This window comes from Gambusia affinis, linkage group LG07, assembly GCF_019740435.1.
Source record: "Gambusia affinis linkage group LG07, SWU_Gaff_1.0, whole genome shotgun sequence".
NCBI lineage: Eukaryota > Metazoa > Chordata > Actinopteri > Cyprinodontiformes > Poeciliidae > Gambusia > Gambusia affinis.
The window spans coordinates 30,788,296-30,815,933 of record NC_057874.1 but is presented as its reverse complement, the minus strand read 5'-3'; the positions used below and the strand labels follow the sequence as shown (position 1 = coordinate 30,815,933).

The window sequence follows — 27,638 nt, the reverse complement described above, 5'->3', positions numbered from 1 at the left end:
TAAATCATACAAATTAAGATTGCTGAGATCGTTTTAATCTGATTTATTGATTCTTGCCACGGGGCTGCACAGTGGTGCAGTTGGTAGAGCTGTTGCCTTGGAGCAAGAAGGTCCTGGGTTCGATTCCCGGCCCGGGGTCTTTCTGCATGGAGTTTGCATGTTCTCCCTGTGCATGGTGGGTTCTCTCCGGGTTCTCCGGCTTCCTCCCACAGTCCAAAAACATGACTGTCAGGTTAATTGGTCTCTCTAAATTCTCCCTAGGTGTGAGTGTGTTTGTCCTGTGTGTCTCTGTGTTGCCCTGCGACAGACTGGCGACCTGTCCAGGTGACCTGTCCAGGTGACCTGTCCAGGTGACCTGGAGAGGCAGCAGCTCCTCCCGACCCCATCAGGAACAAGAACAGTAATGGATGGATTTTCAGATCCAATTTACTAAATGGTTTCTTTGTAAAGTGAACATGTTGGAACTTTTCTTTGAATACTTTTTCTGCCTCTTTACTGAGGTTACACTTATTTTAGAACATCTTTTGCTCATATTTTGTGTTATTTTCGTGCTTTCTGTTTTCATAATGCTGCTTTTAAACCGTTTTCCTTATTCAGTGGTTTTTACTTTTCATCAAATTAATATAATCATAATAAATGTTAAAAGCAGCCGACTGGGGGTGAATTAAACTAAAGTTTCCTGGCCAACAGTAACCTGCGCTACATGCAGAGAGGGTCACTAAGGTCACCATTTCTCCCCTGAAACACGGGGGTGGAGCGATGATGGTGTGGGATGAGAACATAGGATAAAATTCAATGATCCAGAACCCAAGATGGACTCCACAGGAACCAGTGGAGGTTCTGGACCAACCATCTCAGACTCTGGTCAGAAACCAGGTTCTGATCAGGGTCAGTTGGTTCTGATTGATCTTCTTCCAGGAAGAAGATCAATCAGAACAAAAGAAAGAGAAATGCTGCCACCGTATGTAAACTTATGAGCAGCTTACCTCGACCAGTAGATCAAAGTGGGCGGGGATAAAAAACTGTAAAACTTTAAAAACCGGCTGTGAAAGTTTGCAGTGAAGCTGGAGGATATTCTGGATTATTACAGCGGACAGATTATCAAAAGGAAACTTCTCTCTGCTTTTAATAACATCCAGCCTCGTTCATAATTTCCTACCGAAGAGAAAAACCGTCCAAAACCGGTGAACAACGTCGGTTACATAAACCAGGAACCGGCAGAAAAAACGGAAAACCTTCACACCGTGAATCCCGACCGAACCGAACCTGAACAGAAGCACCTGTCGAGCAGAAGAAGAGACAGAACCGAACCTGTTCAGCTCCTCCCGACTCCTCTCTTCTCTTTCACCTAAATTACACAATCGTTGCTCAGCCTTTCATCCGCACTTAAAGAGGAGCGACCGTGCTGCGTTCACGGACCGTGGGAAATGCGGCAGGACTCCGTTGGAGATAAAAACACAGGCAGAGATTTTCTCAGGAAGTTTCTTCCACCTGGTGACCTCAGATATGTGGAGTCTCTCATGTGTTAACTTCTCTAAAATGTATTCTCTCTGAATTAGGCCAGAAGAAATCTGTGAAGATTACATCAAAGACATCTGGCCAATGATTAATAATGCCACTGAGAGTGATGAAGCAAAAAAGTTGTGGTTGAGCAATGTGACAGTGAGTCCCTTCGAGAAGCAAGGCGTTGCTCAAACCCATTATGAGACGTTGGTGTTGGAGGATGTGCATGAAAAAGATGCTCAAATCCAAAAAGCCAAGCTGAGAATGGACAGAGGTCAGTGCCTGACACCTGGGTGGTGCATGCTAGGACACATTATCTCTCCTGCAAGGTATGTGAAGTCCCTTAGAGGAATAACAAAAGAAAGAAGAGGAGAAATTACTTTTGTTAGAATGCCAGTCCATTGCACAACAGCTGCACAGACAGCTCTGGCAGTGAAAACGTGTTGCATGGAGCAACAGTATTAAGAAAAGAGAAAGAAGGATTCTGGGTAGGTAGGAAGGTCTCAGGTCTCTAACTAAAGCCAACGTAAAATATCTGGCCAAATCAAGAAGCAGGTTGCAACTTCAGAGGATCTGAGAGCCCCAGAGAAAATTTCCCAGACAACCCATAACTCCTGGCCCACAAGAGATAAGTTATTTTTCCCTAAAGAAGAATACGGCAAACTGACCACAGAAGAAGGTAATCTACGAGTCTCACAGGACAGAGACAGGGGGCCACCCAGATGATGATGAAACGACCCCAGATCACCCTAGAAAACACCTGCTGATGGGGGTACGAACCACACAGAGGGGGAAGGAGAACCGTGCCGACTAAACACCGAAACTAAGGAGTCGTGATCCACAGAAACCCAGAGACACTCGACACCTGAAGGTTCAGGATGTCACTGGGATCATAGAAGAGATACATGGAAAAGTATTGTATGAAAAATAAAACATGCCAATTAGTGAGTTTTATAGCAGTTCAAAGATTGAAATCTGGACTTTGGAATGAAACACCTCAGTTGAAGGTGAGTAATCAGTTTGTGATCGTTGGTCCTTTCAGAGACGATCAGATCAGATACTAACGTGAAAACCCGTTTGACTTTTGCATTGAAACAATTCACGTCCTCATGTTTCATTTCTTCCGGACGACACGAAGCCTCATTTTCTGCAATGAGGCTGTACGCAACTTTATTTTTTATGGATGACAACTGTCAGTGGAGAGAACAGCTGGAGCTGCAGGTCAGAGGTCACAGAGGTAATGTTCACACGAGTTCAGCCCATTTAAATGATTGGTGCAACGTTAACTAATTTCTGGAAAGTCTTCCTGTTAACGGGAAGTTTTTCTTTTTGGAAAGTCTTTCCCCCCAGCTCTGGTTCTTAGACTTGTTTTCAGTGGAGCTAAAATCACCAATTTTTCCCTACAAAGAAAGATACAAACACTTTTTCAGAGAAAAATGAGTCAAATTCCTCCCATGGAATGATTTTTGCTAACAAGATGAGAGTCATCTGTCAATTACAATAAGTGCTTTAAGTTCTGGTTTTCACTCCTCCACTGCTCAGGCTTGTTTCTTTGCTTTATTGTGGAAGTCCAGCACTAGGTTAGCAAATTTCCTTGGCCTCTCCAAGGCGATGGCATGACCACAGTTGTCCAGCAAATCCACCTGGCAGTGAGGCAGCGCCTTCTGGATCACAGCGGCTCCAGAAACATCCAGGATCTGGGAAAGTGGAGACATTTGTTGAGACTGAATTAAATTCAAAGTCCAAATGGGATCAGAATCAAATGTTTTTGATGTTCTGATTTCCGAAAATATGTTTTAGCGGTATCTAAGACTTTCCAGCATTGCTTTATTTACCTGGTCGTTCTTCCCCCAGATGACCTGCAGGGGCGCTGTGATCAGATTCAGGTGTTCCTGCAGCGAGTGCCGAGACTTCTCCCCAACGATCTCCAGGAACACTAAACAAATAGGATTTGCACAGATTAAACCAACAGAGGAGGCAAAAACCAAACAAAATCAGACACTGACTGTCTGATGAAATAGCGCCAGAATTAGTTTACAACTTATTATAAGTATTTGTTGCGCAGATTATGAATCGGATAATTAGTTAACTGGTTATTTGTCTCATAAATTGTGATCTTTCGCAAATTGTTCCCAGTAATGCATAACTGTGAGTTTATTGCAAAATTTCCCCAAAAATAGTTAAAAACATTGAGTTTGAGATGCCAACTCTCACCTGCAGGTGGCAGTATTTCTTCTATTGCACTGCGGCCTCAGGTTGGAAGTTTTTAAAAGAACAAAAATGTTTGTGCCTGATCTGTCTGCTTGTTGTTTGTTCCATATGCAGATTTTGCAAATATTTGCAAAAAAAGCATCAGAAAATCAGAAATTTTGATTGAAAAAAAATCTCAAAACTTTACATTAGATTTTGGACTGTTTGGTTACATTTGATTATGTAATTTTAAAATATTAAATGATTGATAATCAGATCAGTTACTCAGTGCTTTTCACCAAATATTTTTTTACTCTTGACTAATTTGATGGTTACTTTCTACTTTTACTTGAGTAAAATTTTTGGGAACTCTGCCCACCTTTGCTAAAACTTCAGCCGCATTTTTCACATTTCTGCCAACAAATCTCACATAAATACATTTTAATGAACAATTTTGGTCTTGAACTGAAAACTAAAACATTCAGCAACTTGTGTCTATTTTATTTAAATCTGAGGAACGACGGAGAGTGAAAACAGGAAGACTGACCTTCTCTGTAGAAGTCATTGTTTGGGATCCTGTTGGCCAGGAGGCCCCGGAGGAACTGCAGGAGCAATCAGAGACACACGTCTGTTAGCGCCGCACCGCGCCGCACCGCGCCGCGCCGCGGATGGAAGCCTGCAGGGCTCGGCGCCGTACCTGGCGGGGGATTGTGGGCGGTTTGTAGCAGCACAGCTTCAGCATGGCCTCCAGCTCCTGCATGGAGGTGGGGATGAGCGGGATGGGTTTGCTGGGCGCGACGGGCTTCTCCAGGTCCAGCTCCTTCAGAAGGGCGATGAAGCTGGACTCTGTGGGGTAAACCAGACCTGCAGGGAGGCGAGGAGGAGCAGAGAGCACCAGGAACGATGGCAAATTAAAATACCCAACATTTCTGAAGACAGAAAAATAGAAAATCTATGAACAAGCAGACAAAGTCCCTGGAGCAGGGCGGTCCAAACTTTAATTATGTTGGTCAAAATATCATCAAGTCAAAATGTCTGCAGGCCCAAAAAAAAACAACATAAATAAATAATAGTAATGTAAAGATTAAATTTAAATCAAGCATTTAAAGTTTTCTGATTTGGCTGTTTTTTGTAGAAAAGGTTGTTATTTATTGAAGATTCAAAACTTTAAAAAACTTTTACATATTTTCTGTGTTAAGAGAAATTTCACTGAGTTTCCAGATTCTATGGGCTTGAATGAACAAATGTATTCTGTTCTAAAAAAAAGATTTGGCAGCTTTTAATTTGAAGGGGAGTGAAGACTGACATCCCAACATGAAGGAGTCTTCATGAATGTCCAGAACTGCTGCCAGGAATTTGGTAAATAAGGACATTTTTAGTGCAAAGTTGCATTAAAAGTGTCATTATTTACAATAACACTATTCAATGATTCTTCTTATGTTCACCAGTTCAAGTAATGTGTTACCAAAGACTTGAGTTACTTGCTTTATTCAGCCAAGTTTAATAAATTAGATAAAAGTTGGTTTCCATCTGCACCTGTGATGGAACAGCCAAATTCGGATTATTCTTGATTTGCAGTTGGAAGCCACAAAATCACTCCAAGGGCCACAAATGGCCCGGGCGCCGCACTTTGGACACCCCTGCCTTAGAGGCTTACAGGGAAGTGAAACCTGAAGAAAGCTGCAGATTTACCTGCTGGACACACCAAGGTGAGGCTGCAGACGTCAGCCGGGTAAAGAGCGGCGTAGACGCCCGCCACGTTGCCGCCCATGGAGGTGCCGACCAGGTGGAACGGCGATTTATCCAGGCCGACGCTGCGGACGAACTGAGCAGACACAGAACAGACGGGCGGCCATTTTCAACATGCCGATGTAGGATTATGATGCAGAAAGCAGATGTATAACAACAACTCTGGGTTTTCATCAGACTTTAGTTTTATTGTGACTGTTTAATTCAGTTAGTTTGAATCCGTTTTACAGTCTGTTAACTAGTTTCTGTCAGTTCAATCTTGTTCAGTTGTACTTTATTTTTTATTGTATGAGTTATTTCATACTTTGGATCATTTTCAGGTGCAGAATTCAAAAAGGTCAAAGTATTCTCTTTACGCTCACATCCAGTGGGTCATGAATAACCAACAGAAGAAACTGTTTTCAAAAAACGGATTACATTGTTGTTGAACAACCAACTGACTCTGGAGTTTTCTCCCAGATTTTGTTGTTGCCATCTTAGGGACTAGTGATAGCGCCACCAGGAGGATTATGGACTGCAGCAATTTACCAACTACTGACGTGAACTGCTTGTGTGTTTAGAAACAATAATCAATGTTGCATCAGTCTGAAAAGCTAATAAATAGATTAATAAACACAACAATGAAGCTAGCCTGGCCAGATTTGTGAGCTACATGGAGCCGAGAGCTAACAGCTTCCTGTCTGAGGCTGCAGAGTTTTACCTTCAAAATTCAACATTTTGCTGAATAAAAGCCGTTTCTGGAGATAATTTCAGTAGTGAAACGAGGCCGACGAGTCGTCTTGTGATCGGAAGGTTGTAGGTCCTGACACATGTTGATGTGCCCCTGGGCAAGGCACTTAACCCCAAACTCCCTACTGATCTGCGTATTGGTGTATAAATGAGTGTGTGAGTTCGAATGGGTGGATGTGACTCAGTGTAAAGTGCTTTGAGTGGTAAAAATGATTGGAAATGCGCTAGATAAGTTCAGTCCATTTACTGCATCATGATGTTTGGCCTCATGTCAGAGGTTTCCATGGAAACAGAGCACAACCTGAAGGGATGTGATGGGAAAGATGCTTTATTTCAACAAAATTTGAACTTTCAGGCTGTGTCAATATGTCTTTAAATCAAGTTTATGATTTGTATTGATATGGTAAAAGCTGGAAGTGTTTGCACCGACCTGATGGACTCGCCTGGTCTGACCCTGGATGCTGTAATCTTCTGCACCCGTTCGACTCGTCCTTCATGTCCAGGCATGTCCAAACAAACCACATGCAGGTTCCTGGGGAGGTACTGGAAGTAAAAGCAAACATAAACAAATTATTATAATGTTCTGATCCTTCTATTTTCCTAAACTGAAGAAAATAAATCATTAAATAAATCAGAATTTATGTTGCAACCAGTTTATTGATATAGAAACTGAGTTGAAATTAAAGTAGTGTAACTATGAAGTCTGGTTTGGTTTGAATGCAAAAGCAGGAAGTGGACTACAGCGCAGGGCATTCTGGGTAAATCCAACCAAAGCTAACATGCTAGCCTAGCGCTAGCAACAGAAATGTCTCCTGGTCTTCAGCCAAAGACTAAGAGAAATCCTCCAACACTAAACTCTGACGCCTCCATCTTGTTTCCATCTGGTGAAGAAGGAAGTTGCTCTAAAAGTGGGGGAAGATAAAACTAACATTATGGGGTAAGATTAATGTTATAAAAATGATTACCGATAATAATTAAACATTTTTTGTGGGAAGGTAAAAGAGCGAGAATAAAATTAGAAAAATGATATGCTCCTAAGGAAAAGGGGCCTAGAACTTCCAGATCTTAAGCTCTATTGCTTGTCATTTGAAATGGCAAAATTAGTTAAACATTGGGAAGGTGAGAATGGGCAGGAATGGTTACATATTGAAAGGGATATATGTTTGCCGTTTGACCCTAAACACAAATTATCTCAAAAGATCAACACAACAAACCAGTTTATGTTCATTCTTGTAAAGTTTGGTCAAAGGTACACAAACTGTTAAAGCTCCCATATCAGGTAGAGCAGTATGCATCTCTCTGGAATAATCCTGAGATATGTATTGGTAAAACACCTGTGTTTTGGAGGCAGTGGCATTCACGTGGCATATGCGTCATTGGTGATTTGTACAAAGATGGACAATTCATGTCCTTCAATGAACTTACTCATTTAATTTGGAAGGTAAAGCAAATTTTTGGAAATATCTACAGATGAGACATTGTGTTACCTCAAAATTTAAAAAGATTGTAGAAAATGATATATTGAATTATATTAAGATGCCGCGTGAGCGACACACTGCCTCTCAATTTTATAAGCTGCTAAATTATAATCTGAGTAGTGAATCGTCGAATATTAAACTTCTATGGCAGAAAGATTTGAGAAAAGAGTATACAAAAGAAGGATGGTTGAGGGTACTGTCAGAGAGTGGTAAATATGTGAAAGAGGCCAGAAGTAAATTTATACAGTATAAGGTGCTACATAGATATTATCATACACCTACGAGGTTACATAGAATGAAAATAATGTCAAACAATAGGTGTTGGAAATGTAAGAAAGAAGTGGGCACATATTTGCATTGTTTTTGGGACTGCTCTCTGGTTTCACCATTTTGGATTAAAATCTTGGAGGCTCTGAGTGCATGGCTTGGCTCAGAGATCCCTCAGACTCCAGAACTGTGTTTACTGGGAGACCGATCTCAAATGCCAAACACCCCAAAAGGAGCTTTTGCAGTTGTGATGGTCGGTCTGGTGACAGCCTGCAGAATCATCTTAAGACATTGGAAGACCACAAAGTGTCCCGAGCTAAATGAGTGGATTAAATCAATGACGGATACAGCTTCTTATGAAGTCATGCTCAACAACATGGATGGGAACAACAACATGGAATGGGAACAACAACATGGATGGGAACAACAACATGGATGGGAACAGGGACATGGATGGGAACAACAACATGGAATGGGAACAACAACATGGAATGGGAACAACAACATGGAATGGGAACAACAACATGGAATGGGAACAGGGACATGGAATAGGAACAGGGACATGGATGGGAACAACAACATGGATGGGTTAGCTTTTGGGACTCATTGAAAAGAACTATGGCTTTGAGTAATGTATCTGGATGAAGTCTGATTTTCCCGGACAATTACCTTTCTCTCAACTACTGAATGTTTTTGAATTGACACTGTAACATACATATAATATCTGACTGTACCCTGGGTATTGGGGGGGGGGGGGGGTGCACCAGCCTTTTTTTTTTTGTATTTGTGTTTTATGTGAGATAATATTCAGAAAATCTATAAAAATTTGAATTACAAAAAAAAAAAAAAAGAAGGAAGTTGCTCTCAGTGTCTTCAGAGGTTTTTGTGTGGTTTCCTTCAGTGGGTGTTGGTGCAGCGCCCCCACAGGCCAGGAGGGGAACAGGTTGGTTTGACTCAGAACCACAGCAGCTGGTGGAGTTCTGGTTCCAATAGAACCGGGTCAACCAGGAGGGAAAACAGCCCAATTCTTGTTCTCACTGACCGCCTATATCAGGGGTCCCCAAAGTGGGTCCCTGAGGGCCGATTGCATCCTGAATGTTCTAGTGGAAACCTTCTCAGCAGCTCGATGTTCTTCTTTGGCCTCCAATGATCCATCATTGGATCCAGGTGAGTTAAACCAGGAAGAGATCAAAACATGCAGGAGGCCCCTGAGGGCCACAGTGGGGGCCCCTGGTCTATAAGAAGCCCTCCTGGATTAATAGGGTTAGGGTTATTATCTCCAGGTGGTTTCAACTCATCACCTGGAGAAAAGACACCTGTCTTCAGCCAACCAATCAGATTCCACCAACCTGCCTTCAATAATGGCTCTGAATCATTTTGGCTAAAACCATGAAGAAATCTCAGATATTTTTTAAATGCAGACAATTAAAAAATGCTGAGCTTAGTCGTTTTTTCTGTTTATTAGATTTCCAAATCAGAATCCAATCAAAAGCATGAATCATGTTTTCAGATCTAACTATGTTCTGTTTTAATATTTTGCAAACTTTTTAAGTTTTTGTCTCTTTCTTAACCTAAAAAAAATCTGGACCAACGACATGAAATTTCCTTTCAGAGAGGTGATGCAGCGCTGGCTGCAGCGCGGGTCCAGAGCAAAGCTGCTCCAGAGGTTCTGGGCCAAAAATCCCAGTTAGTTTTCTCTTGTATCAAGAACTGATCTAATGCAATAAATGCTAATTAATCAATTCGATGGGATTTTCTAGTGTTTCAAATTCGGCGTGGAGGAGAGCTGAGGTCTCATGATCAAAATGACTGGAGTCGTTCTTTACAACAGGAAAAAGCTGAAGAATCACTTCAAATGCTTCTTCCTTTATTTCTGTTTGTTCTGCAGCAGAACCTGCTGTTCCCGACCTGGAGAACCGGGTCGGGAACATGACAAGAACTGAAACGCATCAGTTCGTCAACAACAGCATGACTGGAAAAGTGGTTTAGTCAAAGTTCAGACCTCAGCCTGACTGTGTGTATGTGTGTGTGTGTGTGTGTGTGTGTGTGTGTGTGTGTGTGTGTTACCATGACGACAGGCAGCCACATGTCCTTGGAGGCGCCGAACCCGTGCAGCAGCAGCAGCGACGGCGTGGCGCCCCCTGGCGTCCCGCGAGTGGAATAGCAGAAGCGGTAACTTCCGCTGTGGGAGTAGCGGACCGCCACGCCCTGCGAGCGCCGATTGTACCTGACAGGAGAACAGCGGGTTAGACCCAGCAACCCAGAGCCGACCTCTGACCTCTGGATCCAGAGCGTCCTTCCAAACAGACAGGCTTTCCTCTAATCTGGTTCTGATCCAGTTTTCCAGTCCTGAAGGTTTTGTTAGCTGCTGTTTTATTCGGTACCAGAACATGGTGCCACCATCTGGACCGGTCCAATGCCAGTCAAGCTCAGGGCCTCCACTCCACCAGGGGACGCTCAAGAGCAACAAGCTAGCATGATAAAACAAATTCATTTAAAAAACTTATTAAAACAAAAAGGATTTTCTAGATTATTTTTACAGTTGGTAGCCATTTTTAATCTCTCCCTCCTGTTGGGGAATTGAAATAAATTAGATGTTTTTCAGCTGATGGTACTTTTAAATAATTAAAATAATATGGCACACTTAAATACCACTCTGCATTTAAAATGTATTTTTTTATTTTCTACTCCTATAAGGTGAAAATGAACGATCACATAAATGTTATATTTTATACATTTTAAGCTAATTCTTTTAACCAGGATAAAACTCCTTCAGATCAAAGACTTTTTTCTGACAGTCATCAAAATGATGCTAACGACGGTTAGCAGTTCAGCTAAAGCATGTGGTGTTGACATGTCGGTGTGTGGAGGGGGACCCAAATGAAAATCTGCTCTGGGCCCCAAACCGACTCGGACCGGCCCTGATCTGGACGTTGGTGAGAATCCCTGCAGCGGTTTATCCATAAACAGTCTACTTTCATAATTCATTGCAAAAAAACTATTAATCAAATAAATGCAGATTTTTGCACAGTTCCAGATTAAATCAGTGTGAAAAGATGTTTGATACCATTTAACTTTTAGAAGTAGCAGGCAGAAAGAGGTATTTATTGATTTCTATCTTTGTAATTTGATAAGGGCTTTCATCAATATTTTCTGCCACAACTGGCCCTGTGAGGACATTCAGTCTTGATGGGGCACAAAATGAAACCAAGTTTGAACCGTCTGACAGAACAAAGTGTTGACATGAAGAACATGTAGGAGGTGATCCAGTGACTCCTCAGCGCGTTCTGTGTGTGTTTACCAGTTGTAGGCCTTCAGCAGCACTCCGGGCCAGAACACCAGGGACGTAACGATGGCGAAAACAGGAGCAAGCACGACTCCTCCTGTTAGCAATAAGGCTTTAGCCCACGTTAGCTCCATCGCTGCTGCAGACGCCTTGAAAAGCAACCAAATATCTGATCAGATTGTTTTTTCCTCCCGGATCTTTAGCAATAAAAACTGAACTTCAGCTGCAGTAACTGATGTCGCTGGACAATAATAAAGTTACCATGAGAAACGATAATGCGAAAAAAAACAATAAATCATACAAATTAAGATTACTGAGATCGTTTTAATCTGATTTATTGATTCTTGCCACGGGGCTGCACAGTGGTGCAGTTGGTAGAGCTGTTGCCTTGGAGCAAGAAGGTCCTGGGTTCGATTCCCGGCCCGGGGTCTTTCTGCATGGAGTTTGCATGTTCTCCCTGTGCATGGTGGGTTCTCTCCGGGTTCTCCGGCTTCCTCCCACAGTCCAAAAACATGACTGTCAGGTTAATTGGTCTCTCTAAATTCTCCCTAGGTGTGAGTGTGTTTGTCCTGTGTGTCTCTGTGTTGCCCTGCGACAGACTGGCGACCTGTCCAGGTGACCTGTCCAGGTGACCTGTCCAGGTGACCTGGAGAGGCAGCAGCTCCTCCCGACCCCATCAGGAACAAGAACAGTAATGGATGGATTTTCAGATCCAATTTACTAAATGGTTTCTTTGTAAAGTGAACATGTTGGAACTTTTCTTTGAATACTTTTTCTGCCTCTTTACTGAGGTTACACTTATTTTAGAACATCTTTTGCTCATATTTTGTGTTATTTTCGTGCTTTCTGTTTTCATAATGCTGCTTTTAAACCGTTTTCCTTATTCAGTGGTTTTTACTTTTCATCAAATTAATATAATCATAATAAATGTTAAAAGCAGCCGACTGGGGGTGAATTAAACTAAAGTTTCCTGGCCAACAGTAACCTGCGCTACATGCAGAGAGGGTCACTAAGGTCACCATTTCTCCCCTGAAACACGGGGGTGGAGCGATGATGGTGTGGGATGAGAACATAGGATAAAATTCAATGATCCAGAACCCAAGATGGACTCCACAGGAACCAGTGGAGGTTCTGGACCAACCATCTCAGACTCTGGTCAGAAACCAGGTTCTGATCAGGGTCAGTTGGTTCTGATTGATCTTCTTCCAGGAAGAAGATCAATCAGAACAAAAGAAAGAGAAATGCTGCCACCGTATGTAAACTTATGAGCAGCTTACCTCGACCAGTAGATCAAAGTGGGCGGGGATAAAAAACTGTAAAACTTTAAAAACCGGCTGTGAAAGTTTGCAGTGAAGCTGGAGGATATTCTGGATTATTACAGCGGACAGATTATCAAAAGGAAACTTCTCTCTGCTTTTAATAACATCCAGCCTCGTTCATAATTTCCTACCGAAGAGAAAAACCGTCCAAAACCGGTGAACAACGTCGGTTACATAAACCAGGAACCGGCAGAAAAAACGGAAAACCTTCACACCGTGAATCCCGACCGAACCGAACCTGAACAGAAGCACCTGTCGAGCAGAAGAAGAGACAGAACCGAACCTGTTCAGCTCCTCCCGACTCCTCTCTTCTCTTTCACCTAAATTACACAATCGTTGCTCAGCCTTTCATCCGCACTTAAAGAGGAGCGACCGTGCTGCGTTCACGGACCGTGGGAAATGCGGCAGGACTCCGTTGGAGATAAAAACACAGGCAGAGATTTTCTCAGGAAGTTTCTTCCACCTGGTGACCTCAGATATGTGGAGTCTCTCATGTGTTAACTTCTCTAAAATGTATTCTCTCTGAATTAGGCCAGAAGAAATCTGTGAAGATTACATCAAAGACATCTGGCCAATGATTAATAATGCCACTGAGAGTGATGAAGCAAAAAAGTTGTGGTTGAGCAATGTGACAGTGAGTCCCTTCGAGAAGCAAGGCGTTGCTCAAACCCATTATGAGACGTTGGTGTTGGAGGATGTGCATGAAAAAGATGCTCAAATCCAAAAAGCCAAGCTGAGAATGGACAGAGGTCAGTGCCTGACACCTGGGTGGTGCATGCTAGGACACATTATCTCTCCTGCAAGGTATGTGAAGTCCCTTAGAGGAATAACAAAAGAAAGAAGAGGAGAAATTACTTTTGTTAGAATGCCAGTCCATTGCACAACAGCTGCACAGACAGCTCTGGCAGTGAAAACGTGTTGCATGGAGCAACAGTATTAAGAAAAGAGAAAGAAGGATTCTGGGTAGGTAGGAAGGTCTCAGGTCTCTAACTAAAGCCAACGTAAAATATCTGGCCAAATCAAGAAGCAGGTTGCAACTTCAGAGGATCTGAGAGCCCCAGAGAAAATTTCCCAGACAACCCATAACTCCTGGCCCACAAGAGATAAGTTATTTTTCCCTAAAGAAGAATACGGCAAACTGACCACAGAAGAAGGTAATCTACGAGTCTCACAGGACAGAGACAGGGGGCCACCCAGATGATGATGAAACGACCCCAGATCACCCTAGAAAACACCTGCTGATGGGGGTACGAACCACACAGAGGGGGAAGGAGAACCGTGCCGACTAAACACCGAAACTAAGGAGTCGTGATCCACAGAAACCCAGAGACACTCGACACCTGAAGGTTCAGGATGTCACTGGGATCATAGAAGAGATACATGGAAAAGTATTGTATGAAAAATAAAACATGCCAATTAGTGAGTTTTATAGCAGTTCAAAGATTGAAATCTGGACTTTGGAATGAAACACCTCAGTTGAAGGTGAGTAATCAGTTTGTGATCGTTGGTCCTTTCAGAGACGATCAGATCAGATACTAACGTGAAAACCCGTTTGACTTTTGCATTGAAACAATTCACGTCCTCATGTTTCATTTCTTCCGGACGACACGAAGCCTCATTTTCTGCAATGAGGCTGCACGCAACTTTATTTTTTATGGATGACAACTGTCAGTGGAGAGAACAGCTGGAGCTGCAGGTCAGAGGTCACAGAGGTAATGTTCACACGAGTTCAGCCCATTTAAATGATTGGTGCGTTAACTAATTTCTGGAAAGTCTTCCTGTTAACGGAAGTTTTTCTTTTTGGAAAGTCTTTCCCCCCAGCTCTGGTTCTTAGACTTGTTTTCAGTGGAGCTAAAATCACCAATTTTTCCCTACAAAGAAAGATACAAACACTTTTTCAGAGAAAAATGAGTCAAATTCCTCCCATGGAATGATTTTTGCTAACAAGATGAGAGTCATCTGTCAATTACAATAAGTGCTTTAAGTTCTGGTTTCACTCCTCCACTGCTCAGGCTTGTTTCTTTGCTTTATTGTGGAAGTCCAGCACTAGGTTAGCAAATTTCCTTGGCCTCTCAAGGCGATGGCATGACCACAGTTGTCCAGCAAATCCACCTGGCAGTGAGGCAGCGCCTTCTGGATCACAGCGGCTCCAGAAACATCCAGGATCTGGGAAAGTGGAGACATTTGTTGAGACTGAATTAAATTCAAAGTCCAAATGGGATCAGAATCAAATGTTTTTGATGTTCTGATTTCCGAAAATATGTTTTAGCGGTATCTAAGACTTTCCAGCATTGCTTTATTTACCTGGTCGTTTCTTCCCCAGATGACCTGCAGGGCGCTGTGATCAGATTCAGGTGTTCCTGCAGCGAAAAGTGCCGAGACTTCTCCCCAACGATCTCCAGGAACACTAAACAAATAGGATTTGCACAGATTAAACCAACAGAGGAGGCAAAAACCAAACAAAATCAGACACTGACTGTCTGATGAAATAGCGCCAGAATTAGTTTACAACTTATTATAAGTATTTGATGCAGATTATGAATCGGATAATTAGTTAACTGGTTATTTGTCTCATAAATTGTGATCTTCAAAATTGTTCCCAGTAATGCATAACTGTGAGTTTATTGCAAAATTTCCCAAAATAGTTAAAAACATTGAGTTTGAGATGCCAACTCTCACCTGCAGGTGGCAGTATTTCTTCTATTGCACTGCGGCCTCAGGTTGGAAGTTTTTAAAAGAACAAAAATGTTTGTGCCTGATCTGTCTGCTTGTTGTTTGTTCCATATGCAGATTTTGCAAATATTTGCAAAAAAAGCATCAGAAAATCAGAAATTTTGATTGAAAAAAAATCTCAAAACTTTACATTAGATTTTGGACTGTTTGGTTACATTTGATTATGTAATTTTAAAATATTAAATGATTGATAATCAGATCAGTTACTCAGTGCTTTTCACCAAATATTTTTTTACTCTTGACTAATTTGATGGTTACTTTCTACTTTTACTTGAGTAAAATTTTTGGGAACTCTGCCCACCTTTGCTAAAACTTCAGCCGCATTTTTCACATTTCTGCCAACAAATCTCACATAAATACATTTTAATGAACAATTTTGGTCTTGAACTGAAAACTAAAACATTCAGCAACTTGTGTCTATTTTATTTAAATCTGAGGAACGACGGAGAGTGAAAACAGGAAGACTGACCTTCTCTGTAGAAGTCATTGTTTGGGATCCTGTTGGCCAGGAGGCCCCGGAGGAACTGCAGGAGCAATCAGAGACACACGTCTGTTAGCGCCGCACCGCGCCGCACCGCGGACGGAAGCCTGCAGGGCTCGGCGCCGTACCTGGCGGGGGATTGTGGGCGGTTTGTAGCAGCACAGCTTCAGCATGGCCTCCAGCTCCTGCATGGAGGTGGGGATGAGCGGGATGGGTTTGCTGGGCGCGACGGGCTTCTCCAGGTCCAGCTCCTTCAGAAGGGCGATGAAGCTGGACTCTGTGGGGTAAACCAGACCTGCAGGGAGGCGAGGAGGAGCAGAGAGCACCAGGAACGACGGCAAATTAAAATACCCAACATTTCTGAAGACAGAAAAATAGAAAATCTATGAACAAGCAGACAAAGTCCCTGGAGCAGGGCGGTCCAAACTTTAATTATGTTGGTCAAAATATCATCAAGTCAAAATGTCTGCAGGCCCAAAAAAAAACAACATAAATAAATAATAGTAATGTAAAGATTAAATTTAAATCAAGCATTTAAAGTTTTCTGATTTGGCTGTTTTTTGTAGAAAAGGTTGTTATTTATTGAAGATTCAAAACTTTAAAAAACTTTTACATATTTTCTGTGTTAAGAGAAATTTCACTGAGTTTCCAGATTCTATGGGCTTGAATGAACAAATGTATTCTGTTCTAAAAAAAAGATTTGGCAGCTTTTAATTTGAAGGGGAGTGAAGACTGACATCCCAACATGAAGGAGTCTTCATGAATGTCCAGAACTGCTGCCAGGAATTTGGTAAATAAGGACATTTTTAGTGCAAAGTTGCATTAAAAGTGTCATTATTTACACAATAACACTATTCAATGATTCTTCTTATGTTCACCAGTTCAAGTAATGTGTTACCAAAGACTTGAGTTACTTGCTTTATTCAGCCAAGTTTAATAAATTAGATAAAAGTTGGTTTCCATCTGCACCTGTGATGGAACAGCCAAATTCGGATTATTCTTGATTTGCAGTTGGAAGCCACACAAAATCACTCCAAGGGCCACAAATGGCCCGGGCGCCGCACTTTGGACACCCCTGCCTTAGAGGCTTACAGGGAAGTGAAACCTGAAGAAAGCTGCAGATTTACCTGCTGGACACACCAAGGTGAGGCTGCAGACGTCAGCCGGGTAAAGAGCGGCGTAGACGCCCGCCACGTTGCCGCCCATGGAGGTGCCGACCAGGTGGAACGGCGATTTATCCAGGCCGACGCTGCGGACGAACTGAGCAGACACAGAACAGACGGGCGGCCATTTTCAACATGCCGATGTAGGATTATGATGCAGAAAGCAGATGTATAACAACAACTCTGGGTTTTCATCAGACTTTAGTTTTATTGTGACTGTTTAATTCAGTTAGTTTGAATCCGTTTTACAGTCTGTTAACTAGTTTCTGTCAGTTCAATCTTGTTCAGTTGTACTTTATTTTTTATTGTATGAGTTATTTCATACTTTGGATCATTTTCAGGTGCAGAATTCAAAAAGGTCAAAGTATTCTCTTTACGCTCACATCCAGTGGGTCATGAATAACCAACAGAAGAAACTGTTTTCAAAAAACGGATTACATTGTTGTTGAACAACCAACTGACTCTGGAGTTTTCTCCCAGATTTTGTTGTTGCCATCTTAGGGACTAGTGATAGCGCCACCAGGAGGATTATGGACTGCAGCAATTTACCAACTACTGACGTGAACTGCTTGTGTGTTTAGAAACAATAATCAATGTTGCATCAGTCTGAAAAGCTAATAAATAGATTAATAAACACAACAATGAAGCTAGCCTGGCCAGATTTGTGAGCTACATGGAGCCGAGAGCTAACAGCTTCCTGTCTGAGGCTGCAGAGTTTTACCTTCAAAATTCAACATTTTGCTGAATAAAAGCCGTTTCTGGAGATAATTTCAGTAGTGAAACGAGGCCGACGAGTCGTCTTGTGATCGGAAGGTTGTAGGTCCTGACACATGTTGATGTGCCCCTGGGCAAGGCACTTAACCCCAAACTCCCTACTGATCTGCGTATTGGTGTATAAATGAGTGTGTGAGTTCGAATGGGTGGATGTGACTCAGTGTAAAGTGCTTTGAGTGGTAAAAATGATTGGAAATGCGCTAGATAAGTTCAGTCCATTTACTGCATCATGATGTTTGGCCTCATGTCAGAGGTTTCCATGGAAACAGAGCACAACCTGAAGGGATGTGATGGGAAAGATGCTTTATTTCAACAAAATTTGAACTTTCAGGCTGTGTCAATATGTCTTTAAATCAAGTTTATGATTTGTATTGATATGGTAAAAGCTGGAAGTGTTTGCACCGACCTGATGGACTCGCCTGGTCTGACCCTGGATGCTGTAATCTTCTGCACCCGTTCGACTCGTCCCTTCATGTCCAGGCATGTCCAAACAAACCACATGCAGGTTCCTGGGGAGGTACTGGAAGTAAAAACCAAAACTGACACAGAACGTAGAAACTGTATGTAACTATAAAGACTGGTTTGGTTTGTATGCATTTGTGAACATCAAGTGGACCAAAGACTGCTCCTAAAGCAGGAAGTGGACTACAATGCCAGGCATTCTGGGTAAATACAACCAAAACAATGTGCTAGCCCAGTGCTAGAAGGAGAAATGGCTCCTGGTTTTTAGCCAGACTAAAGAGAAATCCTTGCTGCCTAGCAATTGTAGCTTTCTTTTTGTAGGCATGTTGTATTAGAAAATCTTCCATTTATGCTTTTTGCGCTTCCCAAGATGCACCAGCAGATGGAGCTGTATTGAGATTATTCTCCAGAAATAAGTTAATTTGAGCTATTAAGGCGTTCAGAAAGTCAGTGTCCTGAAGTAGCCTTGAATTTAGCCTCCATCTTAGATATGTGGAGGTGCTAAATTCCTAACCTAAAAAGTAATCTAAATAGCATGTTACTGATCTAAATAATGAATACTCCACAATTTCTAAAAATACTGATAAACTAGTATGATCTAAAAAGCATAATACTGGTCTGAATAGTGAGTACGCCACAGTTTAAATTTATTTCTCTGGATTCTAAGTTTGTTCCAATTCCTTTTCTGGGTTAAAGTGAGAACTCCACAGTTTCTAAATAATAAAATAAAAAAGAGGAAAGGACGCATTAGGACAAATGGCAACATTCAGACAAAACAAAGACATGAATGGAGGCGGTGACATCACAGGGCCATGAAACCTCGTTGCTCAGCCTCCCGACAGAATCTGATAAGATGTTGTTACCAAGGCATGTCCTTGTTAGCGCTCAGCTCCACAACTGCATGGATAACAGGAAGGGCGAGGTGAGGAGGAGCGTTATGTTTCCATCTCTTCAAAGAGATTGGAAATATGCAGCCCTTACAAAGCAACATGGGGAAGACAATTCAGATATCGAATGTTTTAGGTAAAGGTAGATTATAAATTTCAATCTTCCCTGAAGTCTCTGATAAATCTCAGTTCCCAGTTCTCCAAATTAGTTTGGTCGTTCCACTGAACCAAAGCTAGCAACTTCTCCAAGATGGATTCCATCATGTTCGTGAGTTTTAGAGTCCTCAGCTGGGCTGCCAGTCTCACAAAGACTCACGTTGGTGTGAGTTGGTGTTGGTGTCTCTGTCCACACCAACAGTCTGAGTGTTTGCTAGTTCTACCAAGTCCGTCACAAGTTTTTCAGTAAGCCAGGTATCCAGCAGAAATCCTGCTACCACGAATAAACCCAGGGCGTTTCCCGCCGGGTGTGTCCAAGACGGCTCTCCTGTGCCCAGTCTTCTCGTCGAGAAAATTGGATCGATCGCATTGAGAGACCGGTTGACCAGATCCGTAATTTGTATGTTTGGAGGATGTGCAAAGAAATGCTCCAAAAATATAGAGAAAGACAAAAGCAGAGCAAGCAGGGCAGGGAGGGAGCAGAGGAAGAACGCGTCGCCCTTCGATGAGAGCAATGCATTGGTGAACATTCTGTGGCCTTGAATCTCTGGCAGGATTATATTAGTACTCATCCTTAACCTCTCAGGTAGCTTTAAACTGTAAGTGCTTGTGAATGGGTACTGCTACCCCTCTGCTTTGTCTGCTGCCTCATGAATAACATACCTGACCCACCCAATCTCGGCATAGTCTCTCCAACTCCAGGGCAGCAAATGTGTCTCCTGTAGGAAAACATCCACTTTTTTAGTTTTATTGAGAGTTGTTATTTTATTCCTGATAATATTGATTTTCTAATAGGAGGATTCAGGCCCTTCATGTTCCAGGTCATCAAGGTGAAGGTCTTCTGACTTGCTGTCATGAAATTTGTACATATAGACGCAATGTGATGCATTCCTGCCATCAAAAAGACAGTGATGAGGCTGTTTGTGATTGGCCAGATTCACATGTCCAATCACAAACAGGGAAGAGGGGAGGAGGGTATGAAATAATCTCATGAACAGGTGAACATTGTGACAAACACATTTGGAGTGGTAACAAACAGTAGACACTCTCTGGTGCACTAACAGCACCTGGACTTGGGCCCTAATGTCAACGAACCAAAACGCAGCAACAGATAAAGTCAAAGTTCAGAACTCAACCTGGCTGAAACGCTGAATTGGGACCTCAGTGATCTGAAGCAGTGAGTGTGTGTGTTACCTTGATGACAGACAGCCACATGTCTTTGGAGGTGGAGAACCCGTGCAGCAGCAGCAGCGATGGCGTGGCGCCCCCTGGTGTCCCGCGGGTGGAATAACAGAAGCGGTAACTTCCACTGTGGGAGTAGTGGACTGCCACGCCCTGCGACAGGGACATGTACCTGAGGAGGAGACCAGAGGGTTAGACCCAGCAACCCAGAACCGACCTCTGACCTCCGGATCCACAGCGTCTTTCCAAACAGACAGGCTTTCCTCTAAGGACCCAAATGAAAATCTGCCCTGGGCCCCAAAACGGCTTGGACCGGCCCTGATCTGGACGTTGACGAGGATCCCTGCAGCCACAGAGACGAGCTGTTTATCAATCAACAGTCTGATTTCATAATTCATTGCAAAAATCAATAAAGCAGCTGAATATTTCTGGATCAGAAAGTGTCTTTGTAAAAAGAGAAATTACATAAACTGGAGAAGAATGATGCAGACAGAAACTAAAACCCAGCATGAAGTTTATGACACTCATCATTTCATGGCAGTAAAAGGTTTATAGTAGAAATTTTCATCAGCAACTCTGAGAACATGTGGAGAAGTGATGACTTTACAGGATTGATGAACATGTTGAGGTAGGAGGTGATCCAGTGACTCCTCAGCGCGTTCTGTGTGTGTTTACCAGTTGTAGGCCTTCAGCAGCACTCCGGGCCAGAACACCACGGACGTAACGATGGCGAAAACAGGAGCAAGCACGACTCCTCCTGTTAGCAATAAGGCTTTAGCCCACGTTAGCTCCATCGCTGCTGCAGACGCCTTGAAAAGCAACCAAATATCTGATCAGATCGTTTTTTCCTCCCGGATCTTTAGCAATAAAAACTGAACTTCAGCTGCAGTAACTGATGTCGCTGGACAATAATAAAGTTACCATGAGAAACGATAATGGTGCTGTTTTGACAATCTTTAGGTCATATGGTAATGGAATAATGGTGTAAGATCACATTGTATAGATCAATAAATATTTAACACTGGAACTGGAAAACATTTTAAATATCCAAAATAAATAATCAAAACAACAGAAGCAACAAAAAAATGAATTCTGAAATCTCTATAAACAATGGCTATTTGAGACCAAAAACAAAAAACTGAAAACTTTTCACCCAGTTTTTGGTAGAAAGACCAAAAACTGGTAATTTCCATGATGGAAATGGAAACTATTTACTTTGTTTTAAATTATCATGGGATTAATTGATTTATTGATTATTGTGACAGAACAAGTTATCTTTGCAAAGTTAAACAAAAATGTTGGAATATTTTTTTCTGATTGCTTTTTGTGCCTCTTTGCTGAAGTTATAGATATTTTAGAAAATGTTTTATTCATATATTTTGTGCTATTTTATTAATTGCTGTTTCATAATGCTGTTTCTAAACTGTTTTCCTTATTCAGTGGTTTTTACTTTTAAATATCTTGTGAAACATTCTGAAACTGACTATGCTACTTTAAATCAAATTTATTATCAATGCAATCATAATAAAAGTTAAAAGCAGTCAACAGGGTGTGAATTGATGTATAACCCCTTTAAAAATCTCTGCAAATAGTAAAACCATAATTACCCGTAAATTCTGGGTGAACGTGAAGCCATTTATTATCAAACAGTATTTTTTCTTTAAATCATAACAGAAACAACCCAAATTAATGCGATTTTGGTGTAGAAAAACATGAGGGTTAGGGCTAGGCCAGCTTTCAGTTTCAGCTGACTCACCAAACTTTCTGAACTTAAGAGGTTAAGTTGTTTCAAGACGACAGACATGGAGGAACTTTAAAGTAAAAATAAAAAATGGGCTGCACCAAACAGCCTCAAAGGATATCAAAATAAAAGTTTCCTGGCCAACATTGACCATAAGGAGGGGTCACTAAGGTCACCATTTCTGATGATGGTGTGGGATGAGAACATGGGACAAAATTCAATATTTAAAAATAATGATCCAGAACCCAAGATGGACTCAACAGGAATCAGTGGAGGTTCTGGACCGACAATCAGAAACCAGGTTATGATCAGGGTCAGTTGGATTGTTTCCGTTATGATTTATTAGAAAATCAATTTTATCACCCAACCGGCAGTGAAAGTTTGCAGTGAAGCTGTGGGGATATTCTGGATTATTACAGCGGACAGATTATCAGCAGCGCATAAGGAAACTTCCCTCTTGTTGTTAACAACATTCAGCCTCACTACGATTTTTTTTTTAATCGAAAAAGAAAACCGCTAAAACCGGTGAACAACGTCGGTTACATAAAACCAGGACCGGCAGAAAAACGGAAAACCTTCACACCGTGAATCCGGACCGAACCGAACCTGAACAGAAGCACCTGTCGAGCAGAAGAAGAAACAAAGACGCACCTGCACAGCTCCTCCTGCCTGACTCCCCCAGCCTCCTGTTTTCTCCTTCACCCAAATTACACAACCGCTGCTCATCCTTCCCCCAATCGAAACGAAAGTGCTGCGTTCACGGACCGTCAGAAATATGGCAGGACTCCGTTTGAGATAAAACACAGGCTGAGATTTTCTCAGGAAGTTAATTCCACCAGCTGTCCTCAGATTTGTGGAATCTCTTAAGTGTTAACTTCTCTAAAATGTATTCTCCCTGAATTAATTTATCACAAAACAGATTCCAGATCTGCAGAAAATGATCCATAATCTGGCAAATTCATGCATCAAAACTGAGAAATTAAGCTTTAAATGTCCGAAAGAAATTCTGTGATGTTTTTAAATTTTTGTAAATTCTGCATCTTCCTTCTCTTCTACCAGATTCAAAATGCAACAGTTTATTTTCAGTTATTTAAAGTCTAACTAACCTCCAAATCAGCTGGTCCCCCTGATAAACTGTTTAAATAGGTTAGAGTTCTATCTTTAATTTTTTGTGCAAATTTTAACGTTTTCGTGTACATTTGTTTAGTTGTGCTTTATTTTTTGTCTAAAACCGTCTCAGTGCTTTCCCTTTCATGAAAAGATTTAATTCTATTAGTTGAAGATGGGTACAGCTGTTTTTCCTTAACACGGACACAAGTTAATGAATGAAACCATTCGAAACTGCTGATGCGAGTCATAAAACATTTTTAAAAGTCACACTGTACTGCAGTTTCCTACCATTTGTCACGGTTAAAGTTTAGTATCTTGTGGGTAGTACTTGTACGCCCGTACAGCAGGGGGCGCTGCCAAACTCGGTATCACAAATTTGAAATACTACCAAGGGACCCAGAAGACTTCTGGCTGTACTTTGGACATTAAATCCACCAGTTACTAGAGATGATGGGATGCTAGAGGAGAGTCTCTCTGCCTGCTGAACAAAATGATCAGGTTCTGTAGTCAGAAACCCAAATATCTCAAAGGTTTAAAACACAAATGAATCAGTCTGCTCGATGGACTGCTGACCTGTCCAGGGTGACCTCACCTCTCACCTGTTGCCAGCTGGAGATAGGCACCCAAATGGGATAAGGGTGTAAGAAAATGGATGGATGTCCTTCCACTGTTGTCACACCAGAAAAGAAATGTAAAACATGTTTTCTGGAATGAAAAGAGTCTTTGGAGCCAATCTTAAACAGAAAGAAACTTAAATCTGGATGATGATTTAAAGTTTGGAACCCAAGTTAGTCTGTTTATTGATGAAAGTTAATTCAAAAATATCAAATGGGAATATGTGGAATGAATGCAGCGAGTGATTAGTGGCAACAAAGAAAAAAGGACAGTGTGAGCTCTCTTCACTTTGCCATATCTATGCACAATCTGACTTAATGCATAAACAAGTCTCAGAAATAATTTCCAAAAAGTAGAGAAAAAAGGGTGAGATATATAATTTAAATTTAAAGCATTTGGCCATCCAACCGTAGGATTTGAGATGAAGCTCAGATGAAGCTTTAAGTTCAAATGAAACTATGGTGAACTGAGTGTCTCCTAGAGGAAGAAGATCCATCCATCCTCTTCCTCTTATCCTGGTCGGGTCGGGGGGGTAGCAGCTTCAGAAGGGAGACCCAGACTTCCCTCTCCCCAGCCACTTCTTCCAGCTCCTCTGGAGGAATCCCAAGGCGTTCCCAGGCCAGCAGAGAGACATAGTCCCTCCAGCGTGTCCTGGGTCTTCCCCGGGGCCTCCTCCCAGTGGGATGTGCCCGGAACACCTCACCAGGGAGGCGTCCAGGACGCGTCCTGACCAGATGCTCCTCAGCTGGCCCCTCTCGATGTGAAGGAGCAGTGGCTCTACTCTGAGTCCCTCCTGGATGACTGAGCTTCTCTCTCTAAGGAAGAGCCCAGACACCCGACAGAGAAAACCCATTTCGGCCGCTTGTATCCACGATCTCGTTCTTTCGGTCATGACCCAAAGCTCATGACCATAGATGAGGGTGGGAACGTAGATCGACCGGTAAATCAAGAGCTTCGCTTTTGGCTCAGCTCTCTCTTCACCACGACGGACCGGTACAGCGCCCGCTTGACGGCAGAGGCTGCGCCAATCCGCCTGTCGATCTCCCGCTCCCTTCTTCCCTCATTCGTGAACAAGATCCCGAGATACTTGAACTCCTCCACTTGGGGCAGGACACCCCCCCTGACCCGGAGAAGGCACTCTACCCTTTTCCGGCTCAAGACCATGGCCTCTGATTTGGAGGCACTGATCGCCATCCCAGCCACTTCACACTCGACTGTGAACCGCTCCAGTGAGAGCTGCAGATCACGACCTGATGAAGCCAAAAGGACCACATCATCCGCAAAAAGCAGAGATTTGATCCTAAGGCCACCAAAACGGATCCCCTCAACACCTTGGCTGGTCCAGAGATTCTGTCCATAAAAGTAATGAACAGAATCGGTGACAAAGGGCAGCCCTGGCGGAGTCCAACTCTCACCAGAAACGAGCCCGACTTACTGCCGGCACTGTGGACCAGACTCTGACACCGGTCCTACAGGGACCTGACAGCCCGTATCAAGGAGCCCGGTACGCCATACTCCCGGAGAACCCCCCACAGGGTTCCCCGAGGGACACGGTCGAACGCTTTCTCCAAGTCCACAAAACACATGTAGACTGGTTGGGCGAAATCCCAGAACCCTCCAGGACCTGCTGAGGGTGTAGAGCTGGTCCAGTGTTCCAGAACCAGAACCAGAACCACACTGCTCTTCCTGAATCCGAGGTTCAACAATCCGATGGACCCTCCTCTCCAGAACCCCTGAATAGACCTTGCCAGGGAGGCTTAAGAGTGTGACCTCGCTGTAATTGGAGCACACCCTCCGGTCCCCCTTTTTGAACAGGGGGACCACCACCCCGGTCTGCCAATCCAGGGGAACTGCCCCCGATGTCCATGCGATATTGAAGAGTCGCGTTAACCAACACAACCCTACAACATCCAGAGCCTTGAGGAACTCCGGGCGGATCTCATCCACCCCCGGGGCCCTGCCACCGAGGAGCTTTTTAACCACCTCGGCGACCTCGACCCCAGAGATTGGAGAGCCCAACCCAGAGTCCCCAGGCTCAGCTTCCACAATAGAAGGCATGTTGGTGGGATTGAGGAGGTCTTCGAAGTATTCTGCTCACTGGCCCACAACATCCCGAGTTGAGGTCAGCAGCACACCATCCCCACTGTAGACAGTGTTGGTGCTGCACTGCTTCCCCCTCCTGAGACGCCGGATGTTGGACCAGAATCGCCTCGAAGCCGTACGGAAGTCTTTCTCCATGGCCTCTCCAAACTCCTCCCACACCTGAGTTTTTGCCTCACCAACCACCCGAGCTGCATGCCGCTTCGCCCGCCGGTACCCATCAGCTGCTTCCGGAGTCCCACAGGCCAAAAAGGCCCGATAGGACTCCTTCTTCAGCTTGACGGCATCCCTCACCGAAGGTGTCCACTAACAACACGTTAGGGCTGCCAGGTCTGACCGGCATCCTCCCCCACCAGCGGAGCCAACTCACCACCAGGTAGTGGTCAGTGGACAGAACCTCTCTTCACCCGAGTGTCCAAGACATACGGCTACAGATCCGATGAAACGATGACAAAGTCGATCATCGAACTGCGGCCTAGGGTGTCCTGGTGCCAAGTGCACATATGGACACCCTTATGCTTGAACATGGTGTTTGTTATGGACAATCCATGACGAGCACAGAAGTCCAACAACAGAACACCACTCCAGTTCAGATCGGGGGGTCGGTTCCTCCCAACCACGCCCCTCCAGACCTCACTGTCATTGCTCACGTGAGCATTGAAGTCCCCCAGCAGAACAAGGGAGTCCCCAGGTGGAGCACTCTCCAGTACCCCCTCTAGGGACTCCAAAAAGGGTGGGTAACCTGAACTGTCGTTCGGCCCGCAAGCACAAACGACAGTCAGGATCCGTCCCCCCACCCGTAGGCGGAGGGAGGCTACCCTCTCATTCACCGGGGTAAACCCCAACGTACAGGCGCCGAGATGGGGAGCAACAAGTATGCCCACTCCTGCCGGACGCCTCTCACCTTGGGCAACTCCAGAGTGGAAGTATATCCAGCCCCTCTCAAGGAGACTGGTTCCAGAACCAGAGCCATGCGTCCAGGTGAGACCGACTATTTCTAGCCAGAACCTCTCAACCTCACACACACTAGCTCCGCCTCCTTCCCCACCAGAGAGGTGACATTCCACGTCCCAAGAGCTTCTGCAACCGAGGATCGGACCGCCAGGGCCCCTCCCACGGCCGCCACCATCACGTCTTTCTGTCCATGCTATGCGTCTAAAACGGCTGTCGTCATTTTTACAGAGCAAAAACTAAAGCGTGTTGTGTTAGGGCAGGGCGGATTTATGGGTAGCACAGGTAGTTAGAACACCTGTTTGTGTCTGTTGAAATTTTGGTTTAAACATGTTTGTTCTTCATTCAGTGAATTTACTCAGTGGGTTGAGAATCCCAAAATTTTACTCAAGAGTAGCAATACTCCTTAATAAAATGACTCAAATAATAAAGTTTAGTGCACTCTTCCTGAAAATACTTCTAAAAGTATTTTTTCCTCAGAAAAAGTTACTCAAGCAAATGTAATTAAGTGAATGTAACTACTACCCAACTAAGATCCCACCTGCTGACAAAAATAGAATCTACAGTGTTTACTGCCTACCTGTGAATTGGTATGATTACAGCACTGCAGTATGAGCAGGTCAGTAAATTAAATCAATCTGTGCAGCTGTAGCTGTAGCATATTTTACATTTCTACAGTGTAATAAAGTATCAACATCCATTATCCATTCTGTCTTCTCTTTGTTTGACCCTTGACCTCCACTGCTTTGCTCCTGAAGGGTG

General features: G+C 43.3%; 2 pseudogenes; both read right to left on the bottom strand.

The window, feature by feature from the left end:
• Positions 1–3,023: 3,023 nt before the first annotated feature.
• Positions 3,024–14,087, bottom strand: LOC122834253 (annotated as a pseudogene).
• Positions 14,088–14,529: 442 nt separating this feature from the next.
• Positions 14,530–23,070, bottom strand: LOC122833998 (annotated as a pseudogene).
• Positions 23,071–27,638: the final 4,568 nt, after the last annotated feature.